Raw genomic sequence first — 12,738 nt, 5'->3', positions numbered from 1 at the left:
GCAGAGCAACTCTCATGCACTGTTGTTAAGACAACAAGTTGATACAATCATTTTGGAAAATTCTTGGTATTACTTAGTAAAATTAAACATTCGCTTTGACCCTGCAAAGTCGTTCCTAGAGAGATGCCTGAGAAACTCTGAGATCTGTGCACAAGAAGACAAGGAACAAAACCTCCATGGCAGTTCTACTTGTAAGAAAAAAAAGAGATGTAACTCAAATGTCCATCTATAATAGAAAGGTAAACAAGTTGTGGGTTATTCCTATAATGGACTACCATACAGAAATAAAAACGAATGAACTAGAGCTATACCTATTAGGTGGATGAGTTTCAAGATGATGGTGTTGAATGAAAAAAGCAAGTCAGTAAGTATGTGCAGTATGATCCCCTTTATATGGAGTTTGAACAGAGGAAAAAGAAATAATACATTGTTTGGGATACATACGTAGGCATTAAAATTACAAGGAAAAGCAGATGAATGATTAATATGATGATGGTTACCTTGAGGGGTACGTGCATAGATTTACTTGGAGAGGACCATACAAATGAGGTTTGAAAGTCCTAGTAATATCCTATTTTGTAACCTATGTGGTTGGTACATGAGTGTTCAATTTATTGTAATTATTTAAACTGTGTATCTTAATATACTCTTTTACACTTATGAAATATTTCACAACAAACATTTAACTAAACATTTACAATTCTACAAAGTAAATACTTAGACATTTTCTTTGATTAGTTACAAACATACTTCTCAAAACTTTTTAACAAGTTAAAAATTACCCTCATAAGCAAGAATAACAATATGAGAAAGCCTTATTAATTTTGCTAGTATTTACCTAATGATTATAGAATTACCAGGTATGTATCTGAAATTTTCACAAACAATGAAGTTTATTCTATCATTTTGCTCCTAAGATATTATTACATAATAATTAGTTAAAACCTGATCCTTTGAAAATGTATGGATGCTTTATAATATACATAATATATTATTAAATTAGTACGAACATCTAATTTGTCCATAAACACAAATATTAAGTTGGAGAGGCATGCTCTAAAAATTTCTTACTGGGAAATCACAATATTTGGGGACCATTGCTCATGATATCTTAAGACAGCAGTTCACAAACTGAGGGTGCCTAATAGGAGCACATGTTAGAAATGCTATCTCCTGGACATAACCCTCAGGGTTCTGATTCAGTTAGCCTGCAGAGGGTCCTGGGATATGCATTTTAAATACACAGTCCAGGTGATTCTGCTGCAGGTAGCTTATCAGCCACAATTTTGCTCCAAGTTTAGACCCACCATTAAAGCCACATCTTTAGAGAGCTAGGTCCCTTGACTGTAGAACTGCTTTTACTGAACATTGACATGATGCCATTGACCTGCACTGAGGGGCTCTGTAAGAAAGAAGTGCTCCCTTTTAAACTTATGGCAGAAACTAGAATGAAGATGGAGCTGATGAAATAATGTATGTAGAAGAGCAGATCATAGAGCCTGGTACACAGAGAATACTCAGTAAATGGTGCCTTCTTATTGTTATAATACGCTGTCTTCTTTATGAGAGCACTTAGGAGCTAGTTCTTTCTGTTTTTAGTATAGGGAATAATTATGCTATTCTTTGTAATACAGCAATTTGACAGTATGGTTCTTAGTTCAATTTATTTTGATGCTTGGTTTAAGTGGCTGTCATAGCTAACAAAAGGTACCTCCCACGGACATGTAGATCCCAACAGAAGAAGTGAAATATTGGTTGGGCTTAATGAATAATTATACCTATTTTTTTCCCACCTCATTTACCAGTTATCCTAAGCAGTTTGTTTTTCTCCTATAGACACTCAATTGAGTGACTTTTGGATTGTTTGCCAGAGTTCTTTCAATCAAATTAGTGGCCCATCCTTGACACTTCGTAGAATTTCATGGCATGCAAAAACATGTCTAATTTTTTGTACTATTTTATATTCTTCATCTTTTTCTTTCTCAGCTAGTTCTAAATAATGCCTTTTTGTTGTTATTTCTATATTCTTGTTATTGCCTCAAAGAGTTGTTGGAATACAGTGAGAGGAAGGGAAGGAACATTGTGTGGGTAGGCACGTCGCTAAGATGGAAAACGAATAGGGAGAAGGGATGCAAGTCTCTTGGTCTTCTCAAGGTCACGTACACCCTGGTACAGTAATCAGAGTTAGGGTCCAGGAATCCAATTCACATCATAGTCTTTCATGGACATTTCTCTTTGCCTTTCATGATATTTATCCACTAATTCTATATTCACTGGGTAAATACTGACAAATTAGTAAGATCTTTCACGGAGAATTGTGTTATTTTTGTTTACAAAATGGTCTCCACTGCCTCATAAAAGGTTATGGCACATCTTTTTAGTTAACTTGGAGAAAATTTCCAATGTTCACTCTAAAGAATGATGGGGGAGCAGTGTGTCTTTGATTTCTCTCAGTTGTTTGTGTGTATGTGTGAACTTAGAATATTTATTTTAATTTTTAAATTTTCATTGGTTGAATTTTCATGGGCCAAAGTAACTGTTATCAGTGCACCTAGTCATTTATTTATTTATTTATTTATTTATTTATGGAGTCTCACTCTGTCACCCAGGCTGGAGTGCAGTGGTGCGACCTCGGCTCACTGCAACCTCTGCCTCCCAAGTTCAAGTGATTCTCCTGCCTCAGCCTCCCACGTAGCTGAGATTACAGGTGCATGCCTGTATAAAATAAAAAATAAATTTTTTTTATTTTTAGCAGAGACGGGGTTTCACCATGTTGGCCAGGCTAGTCTCGAACTCCTGACCTCAGGTGATCCGTCCACCTCGGCCTCCCAAAGTGCTGGGATTACAGGCGTGAGCCACCACACCCAGCCAATCCACCTAGTCTTAATAGAACTTTATGAAGATCATTATTTTGAAAAGAGGTTCCTGTTTTTTCATGTAGTTGAGGACAAATTTTTGTCTCATATTTCTACCTACTGGAAACAGCAAAAAGATCCAAGTGCAGTAATAATTTGTTTGAAATGAGTTTACATAATTTTTAATAAATGAAAGCTGCTCATTTCCTTTTCATTAATGCTTCACTGTTTTAGCCACTTTTGATTTCTCTTGCCTTTTTGGAAAGCCTTGCATGCTTGATGATTTTCCTTTTTAAACAGCAATTTGGCATTCAGAAACATCAGCAAGCTTTTTGGAGACTATTCCCATAGGAAATTTCTGTAGGGAAGCTTTTTCGGTAAGTGGCTTAGTGTTTTTAAGATGTTAATAACTTTGCTGATTTGGTCTTTCCTCAGGTTGCAGTTAAAATTAATTGAAAAAAACAACAACAAAACTCTCATACACTTTACCTGAAAGCCAAATAGTCTTAAGGAATGGTGGACAAGTAAAGTAGGCTTCGAAGTAATTAATGGTATATCCTTTCACGGACACTGAAAAGTCACGGTTTACTACAAGAAAAGATTCATTCTCAAACCTTTTAAGTGATTTTCAGCAAGGAAAGAGAAATAATCAAAGCTAGATTAGTTGACATGCTTATAGACACAATTCTTTACTAGCTAATCATCTGCACATCTACAGTACTGTGATAATTAATGACATGGAGATAATGAAGGATTTAAAAAAGAAAAAACTTACTCCGTACACTTACTATACACAGGGCTCCATGTTAAGTGACTTAGATTTGTCATTTCACTTAATACTCTAAACAACCATAAGGGATAAATAGTATTTATATTTTAATTTATTTTATAGATTTTATAGGTTCTCAGAAAGGTTAAACAACTTACCTGAGATTATCTGGTGTTCAAGATGATTAGCTTTAAATACTCGCTTCTATGAGCCTGGAGTATAACAGAATATTCTGCTTAAAATACTCACTTTCCTTGGTCAGGCTTCCTCCCGAGTTTTCTTCAGCTTTTTCTGGCTATTCCTCAGTCTCCTTTGGTAATTTCTCCCTCTCTTCCCAGCCTCGAAATTTTGATCCCATAGATTCTCAGACCTCTTGAGATTGAGGCCTCTTCTAGTCTCACGCTCTAAATTCTGCCCCAAGTTTAATATACCATCTAAATGCCTGTGATCTCTATACGGTTATCACCATCCCAGACAAGTCTGACGAGCCCCTGTCATGAATCTTACTGCCTACTTGACACCTCTCCTTGGATCTCTTGCAGACATCTCATGCTCAACATGTACAAAAATCAACACGTGATTTTCTCCCTGAAACTACTTCTTACCAAATTTTTATCATCTTTGTAAATGACATCATTCATCCATCCAGATGTACACATCAGATACATCTTTGATTCCTATCTTTTCCTTCTCTCCGTATCCAAGACATGACTTAGCCTCATAACTTCAACTTCCAAAATGCAGCTCAATACCATCCATTTCTTCCCATATCCCAGGTCCCTGGGCTTTTGCCAGTACTCCAGCCTTGGCCTAACACAATAGTCATTTGTTTTTCCTGCATCCTCTCTTTCTCCCTCCAAATTCATTCTCCATATAGTATTAGGAATTATTTTTAAATGTAAATTGAATGATGCCATTCTCTGGCTTACAATCTTCTAGCAGCTTACTATCGTCCCAGAAATAAAATTCAGCCTCCTTCTCGTGGCTGACAAGGTCCCTGCCTTCCTCTGCAGGCCTAACTCCTGCCAGCCTAGAACATTCCACGCACACTGGCTGCTTCTCATCCATGCAAACATGCCATTCCCGAGACTTCAGGCCTTGTCCCTGCTCTGGCTTCTGTCTGAAATGCCTCCCCTGGTGCCCACTCCCGACTTCCTCCTTGCTGGGTTTCTTTTTCTCCCTCAAATCTTGGCTGAGTGGTACCTTCTCAGAAGGCCTGCTTGAAATTAACATCGGTTCTCCATCCCCATTTTTGAACCTAACATCCGATTTGTATTTTTCATAGGACTTTTCTCCTTTGGAAATTACATCTTTATTTGGTATATTTACTTGTTTATTAATGCTCTGCCCCACTAAACCACAAATTCTATGAGGGCAGGGACTACATCTGGTTCATTTACAACTATAGACCTAATACCTCGTACTAGGTAGGCAATCAATAAATATTTGATGAATGAATGAATCAAGTACATCCAACTGGTAAGTGGTAAAACCAGGATCCAAACCCAGATCTGTCAGACTCCAGAATGTGTGTAGCGCACTAGTATGCTATGAGTAAAAGTAACTCATGTTTGGTCAAATTTTAGTATGAAATAAATTTTTTAAAAATCGAACATTCCTTTTTAAAAAGTGATTGTTTTTTTTGTTTTGTTTTGTTTTGTTTTTTGTTTTTTGTTTTTTGAGACAGAGTGTCTCTCTGTCACCTAGGCTGGAGTACAGTGGCGCGATCACAGCTTGCTGCAGTCTCAACTCCCTCAGGCTCAAGTGATCCTCCCACCTCAGCACTGCAAATAGCTGTGACTACAGAAATGGACCACCATGCTCAGCTAATTTTTATTTTTAATTTTTATTTTTATTTTTTTTTTGAGATGGAGTCTCACTTTGTCACCAGGCTGGAGTGCAGTGGTGCGATCTTGGCTCACTGCAACCTCCACTTCTTGGGTTCAAGCGAGTCCCCTGCCTCAGTCTCCCAAGTAGCTGGGACTACAGGAGCGTGCCACCACACCCAGCTATTTTTTTTTTTTTTTTTTTGTATTCTAGTAGAGTCAGGGTTTCACCATGTTGGCCAGGATGGTCTCCATCTCCTGGCCTCATGATCCGCCCACCTCAGCCTCCCAAAGTGCTGGGACTACAGGCGTGAGCCACCACTCCCGGCCTTAATTTTGATTATTTAGAGATAGAAGTCTCCCTGTGTTGCCCAGGCTGGTCTTGAACTCCTGGCCTCAATCGATCCTCCTGCCTTGGCCTCCCAAAGTGTTAGGATTACAGGTGTGAGCCACCACACCTGGCCTCTTTTGAAATTTGATAATCCCTCTGATAAGCTTCTGTTGGCAATAGTGTGCTTGATGGAGCTCTCTCCTCCAAACTGACAGTGACGCTGCATAACATAAATTCTACTACATTTCACATTTTGTTTACTGAGATGCCCAGACAAGGTCCCTTGCAGTGATTCTTTCAACTCCATCAAAAATTCTATGAAATCAAATAAAATGGCCTGTGCAAGTTACTTAACTTCTTTGAATCACTGTTTCTTCATTTATAAAAACAGGAAATAACCATTTTTTAAGGTCACTGAAGGGGACTCAAGGAAATAATAGATGCTAAACCCTCATCACCGGGCTTAGTGTATGGTAAATAAACAATAACGGGTTCTTTTAAAATAAAAGTCTTAATTCTTTAGTTGACTGAAAGACTCTAATCTTTAGGGTCAACTAATGAGGTTTGGTGGTTTTTTTGTGTTTTTTTTTTTTTTTCTTGACTGTTTCTAAATCCTGACATAGTCCAGAGGAGCCAGACTGACACGTGAAGTCATCAAAGGCTGATTAAACAGAGGGGGAGTAGGCAGGAGAGCTGCCTCAGAAAGGGCCCCTAGGAATCCACACACAGGCTCTAAATCTAGATATATCAGGCTCAGAATTTCCACTGAGTTTACACTTTACGACTATAGCAAAGAACAGCTAGAATCCCAGGTTGAAGTTGATGCCATTCTTGGAATTTGTGTTTGGCTCATGAATTTACATTTCCTACCACGGTAAACTTCTTTTTATAAGAGGAATATAGCAGCACACTCATTCTTTTCTAAATTGCTTTTAAAGAGAAATTTGATTCAGTTTATCAATTCTGCTCAAACAACAACATAAAGGTAAAAACACTGATTTTTAGTCATGAGAATTTCTTTCTTTCTTTCTTTCTTTTACCCCAGAGGACTTTGTTATCCAGCATTTGCCAAGTGCTCTATTTCATGTGGTTTAATGAAAGTCTTGGGTCCCATTTTTCTTTGAGATCAGTTTGAGAGGTCCATATTTCTTTCATTTAAAAAGTCAGAATTTCTTTTCTGAATCTCAAGTTTTGAGTATTATCATGACAAAGGTAGACAAGCTGGCAGAGGAAGCCGAAGAAGTTCTCAGAATCTGAAAGCCTAATAAATGGAGATGAATGGATTTTGAATAACAAAACTCTAGTGCCATCTAACTTTGGGAAAATAAAATAGAACCTTTGCTAAATATTTATGTGTTTTGGAGAATAAAATCTTAGAGCTAAATACTAAAAATTTTAAGATTCATCAACTTTTACCCTGAAGCTTTAAGTTACACACACACGCATACACACAAAAATGCAGAAATAAAATGGAACCTTAATGTCCTTAATAACTGGGACTTTATAGCTAAAGGAATGGCCAAGGAACTTGTTTCACAGCATCCTGGGGGAAAATTACTTGTGTTTCTTAGTATCCTATTGATGTGGTTTGGGTCTGTGTCCCCGCCCAAATCTCATGTGGAATTGTAATCCCCAGTGTTGGAGGAGGGACCCGGTGGGAGGGGATTGGATCACGGGGGCAGATTTCCCCCTTGCTGTTCTCATGATAGTAAGTTCTCATGAGATCTAGTTGTTTAAAAGTGAGTAGCACCTCCCGCTCTCTCTCTTCCTCTTGCTCTGGCCATGTGAAGAAATGCCTGCTTTGCCTTCTGCCACAATTGTAAGTTTCCTGCGGCCTCCCAACCATGCTTCCTGTACAGCCTGCTAAGCTGTGAACCAATTAGACACCTCTTTATAAATTACCCAGTCTCAGGTAGTTCTTTACAGCAGTGCAAGGACGAACTAATACATCTATGGATTTGCTCTAATATTTATTTACTCATTTTTCAAGGTAATCAGTTTAGTTTTTTTTCCATTTATGAAATCATGTGTTTATTTAAAGGCAATGGCATCAAAGCCCTTGGTTGCTTGCTTTACATTGGTTTAGTGTCTATAAGGAATTACTTTGTTAAATTCAAACTTTTTTCCTCAGGGCAATCCTGTGTTTATATTTTATTTCTTAGTTCTTGATTCCAGTAGATTTTTACTCACTGAATTAAATCTGAGAGATTCATTGTTTTCTTTCTGATAGTATTTTCCAAATATCTCAGAATTAAGATCATTTTCTCTATCTTTGATAAAAATCTGCTTAGGGGTTTTAGTAAAGTGAATTTCCTTTATTTTTTATTTTTTATTTTTTTTTAACATTTTTGGAAGGAGACTATACCTTCAAGGGCATCTGGCCCACCTGGCTAACTCAGGGTTCCATGAGAAGTTGAGGCCAATGCAGGGGCCACCCACAGCCCTGGCCCTCTGCACTCCTTCCATCATCCTCAGCTGTACTTCGCAACATATAGGAACAAAATATCCTTGTGCTACCTTCACAAAACTAAAAGGTTCTACCACTCTCATTTTTCCAACCCATGTACATTTACATTCTTCTGGTGAGAAGGAAAAACTCGGCGGAATGCGGTGGCTCACGCCTGTAATCCCAGCACTTTGGGAGGCCGAGGTGGGTGGATCACGAGGTCAGGAGATCGAGACCATCCTGGCTAACACGGTGAAACCCCGTCTCTACTAAAAATACAAAAAAATTAGCCGGGCGTGGTGGTGGGCGCCTGTAGTCCCAGTTACTCGGGAGGCTGAGGCAGGAGAATGGCGTGAACCCGGGAGGCAGAGCTTGCAGTGAGCCGAGATCGCGCCACCACACTCCAGCCTGGGCGACAGAGCGAGACTCCGTCTCAAAAAAAAAAAAAACCAACTCAGAATAGGGTTGGGATAAGTAATGTGGGAATTGTTTTACAAATAAAACAATAAGAGCAGACTTTGCCAGTGATCAGTGACTCAAGTTCATGTTTTAGGGGTGGCATTGAAAGAACCCACTTCTAACAGCAGACCCAAAGATGAGGAATTTTGTGGTTGTTTATGTTGCTGTTTCTATAACATGAGAGCACCTCAGAATGATACTTTCTGGTAGAAGACTTAGAAATACAACCATACATTTTACAAATTTTATTGTAAAATTTATCAAATCACCACACATTAAAGTTCTACAGTTGTATCTTCCTAACAAAGTATGCAAAACCCTAAGGCAGAGGACAGAGAAATAGTTGTTGCCGTGAGGTCTCTTGGTTTGCAAGAGTTAGGGGTGCCTCTTTGGGGATCTACCAGGAAAGTTGACTTTTGCCGAATTTGTGTTTCTGGAGTATAATGCCTAGAAATACAACAAAGTCCTTGTGGGTTGTGACTGTCTGAAACTATTCTTCAGAATAAGAAGCATTTAACTTTGTGTGATGGAGACATGTTTCCCTGTGATTTAGGCAGCCTGTGTTTTCAGGGAAATTTGTCTAAACAAGATACAAATGTCAACTTAGTTTTGGGGTTCTACTTAAAGTTAACTAATGAAAGTAATTTTGTATCAACATGACCAGGTTGAGAATACAAATAGAACACGCTAACAACAGGAGACATGAATAAAATCCATAGTGGCCAAGTATCTCTAGACTCACTACATTCCTGATAATCTTAAATTAATATTCAGAATACTTCCACTCTTCTTCTCTCTTGGAGATTCAAAGTAAGCATTTCAAATATGGGGCTTTTTTAGGGGTAAAAAATTGGGTTATGTGCTAACCACAGCCCTTTGTCTCATTTTATGCTTTGAATATTCTGATATGACACCTAGATGCTTCCGCATTATATGTTTAAGTCATTTTCCCCTTGTCGAATTAGTTTGCCAAATTGCTTTCTGATCGTGACTTTTCAGGAGAGCAGACTCCGTCCCCTGCACGGCTGCAGATATTCCTTAACAGCATTTTGCAGTCATCAACGTAGAGACTCATGGAAAGTGTGAATAAATATACACTCGTAACTGCTTGATTTGAATGACCCACATAGTTATATAAACCACATTTAAGGACCAGGATGGCCTGTTAAATTAAGAATGTTTTTGGCAGATAAAAGTGAAATACTAGGAACTTTGTTTTTTCTGCCTTTGGTTAACATATAATTAACTCAGTAACAAATTTCTATGTGACTACAGTCTTGAAATTTAAATAATTCCACTAATACTAGGTTGATCCAACGCAAAGGTTTTCAAGCCTTAAAGAATTAAATGTTATCTTTTTCAGTAAAATAATGTATTTTTGCCCAATTAAAATAGGGCAATATCGGTGGATTTTTGTACCCTAAAGTATTCCACAAAGGAATTCAAAAGTTAGGGGGAGAAAATAAAGAATTCTAAGTTTGTTTGTTCTTAAAAGGCTCAAAAGGTCACTAACATTCTAATATGTCTCATTAGAAGTTAAAAATTATTAAATAAACCTACACATACAAGCATACATATATGAGTAGGTTTATGTTCTTCTTTAGTTAGTACTTTTGGATATATATAACTTCAACTTAGTACTTTTCCTCTAATTTCTCTGTCAGAATGCAGCATGTTCTAGGATTGAACAATATTAAATACAGTGGCAAAGCATTTGTTATGAAAGATGCTACATTTGTGTAAGGGATTGTTATTTCATCCAATAGGAGACTATCTTAATTTCAAAACTATTTCACCATCAGTATCTTATGCTACTGAACAAAACAACAGCTAACCTAGAGGCTAGATGCAAACAGAAACACACAACGAAATGTACAGTGAACACTCTTCCTCCATTTGTTTCCTTACAAATAGAATTTGATTGCTGAGTTCTTCATGGAATGATGAGTCTTTTGTATTTTATTTCTATCTATAGACACAGAGATCTGTCCCTCTGCCATGGAGATGTTGTCTTATATGAGAGTCGTATTTCAGCAAACATAATTAAACCATCACAAACAGAGCCTTCCATTAGTCAGAACAGAGTTATTGCCGTTGTGCTGTAGGTGCATGTGAAAGTATTTCACATTCTGCTGGGGGGATAAAAGACCACTAAATATTGCATGGGTTTTTCTTGATCAGATTGTTTATTTCTCAATATCTTAAAGAGGTACTTAATTTTTCTTGACAGCTATTTTTGTCAACACATTAGAGAAACAGATATTAAGGGCAAAATTTGCATGGGATGCCAAGTGCTGGTATTTCCTGGAGTAATGCGTACTGTATGCATAAAAATAAATCCCATACTGTTCTCCAGAAAACGTCCTTGGCATTTGATGTGTTTTCTAAAGCTATATTCTCATAATGTCCTGCGTCTAAGGTTTCAGGGTGGTAGTGGGGCGGGGGACGGGAATCATAATTCGATTGGTGTGGTTCAATACACATTTGAGCTTCATGCAAAAATAAACAGCAGACACTAGAGGGTGCTGTTTCATTTCCTTTTTCACTGGACTGTGCTGCAGATGTCAGCGTATGGGGCACGGCAAAATATCATCATGGTGACCTAAACAGGCCCAAATTGCAATGAAGTACAAGCTGTAGAGATCCCCTGAGTTTTAGGAGAAAGGCTGGGAAGTTCAAAACAGGGTGGATGGTAAATTAATTCAGAATTAGTAAAGAAGTAATTTTTTATTACCCTAGCCCTGCATGATTGTCTTTTGATAATTACTTAATTCCTCTGGTTGAAAGAAATTTTATTAGATTTCAAGCTCCCACTAAATGTCAAATGGTTCTAAAAATAGCTAGAATATTAGACAATGTTAAACAATTAGTGCTCTCAAGTTTTGTCATTAGAATTTTGAGTAGAATACATACCTACTACTGGTTAAGAAACTAATTACAGAATTCCCAGTGGTCACAAATGCCAGACCCCAAGATGTTGTTTCTTTTGATATCAAACAAATACCAAGTCAATAAGATTCCCAATTAACTTCGTTTTCAACCCTTGCTAAGCATGCACTTTCTCACCCCTTCACCCAGCAAGTAAATCTTTTAGAGCAGCAGGAAAAGGCAATGCTCTGAAGTTATCTTAACATATACTATCATATGGCTTCTCCTTGTAAAAAGAGAAGGGATTGGGTTCGAGGGGGTAGGAGAGTGGGTGGGGTTCCCCAGGTCAAGTGTCTAGTGCCACTTTGTGACATAAGAACATTTGAAAAGAAGCTTCATGTTCTTATGTTACATAGAGGAAAATTAAGGTATTGAGGCATGTAATAATTTGTGTTTCAAGTAGAGAATTAGTGGAAGAGTCAGGATCATCTCTCAGTTCTTCTGCCTTCCAGGAAGTCAACTAAAGGGCCCGTTTGTTTTCAGTTCTGTAGAAGTATTTCTCTTTAATCCAGATAGAAGTGACGGACTCAAAGGCAATGTGAGCACCATCACCACTGATTTCCAGTTCTTCTGCCTTCCAGGCACACGGGATGTTTGTGCTTCCTCATCTCTAAAAGTCAGTTACAGCCATCTGGCTGTCATTGACCAATGAAGTGGGAACAGAAGCGATATGTGTCACTTCAGGCAGAAGCACGGAAGAGCTAGGGTGGGATTCTCCAGGCTGTCCTCCCTTGCAAAGGTGAATCTTGAAGCCACACATTGAGCTGACAACATTGAAGGATAATAAAGCCTCCAGCAACTTCCATTCCAGGATGACAATGAAAGCAGGGGCGACTTGTGTGAGTAAGAAAGAAACCTTTGTTAAGTCACTGAGATTGTGGGGGTGTTCTCTTTTTTTGAGACAAAAATCTCATTCTGTTGTCCAGGCTGGATTGCAGTGCCATGATCATGGCTCACTGCAGCCTCAACCGCCCAGGCTCAAGCGATCCTCCCAACTGAGCCTCCCAAGTAGCTGAGACTACAGGCATGCACCACCACCCCTGGCTAATTTTTGTATTTTTTTTGTGGAGATGGGCTCTCACTATGTTGCTCAGGCTAGTCTCAATATCCTGGGCTCAGGTGAT

Source organism: Gorilla gorilla, chromosome 9, assembly GCF_029281585.2.
Source record: "Gorilla gorilla gorilla isolate KB3781 chromosome 9, NHGRI_mGorGor1-v2.1_pri, whole genome shotgun sequence".
Lineage (NCBI taxonomy): Eukaryota > Metazoa > Chordata > Mammalia > Primates > Hominidae > Gorilla > Gorilla gorilla.
Note: the sequence above shows the minus strand (reverse complement) of the source record.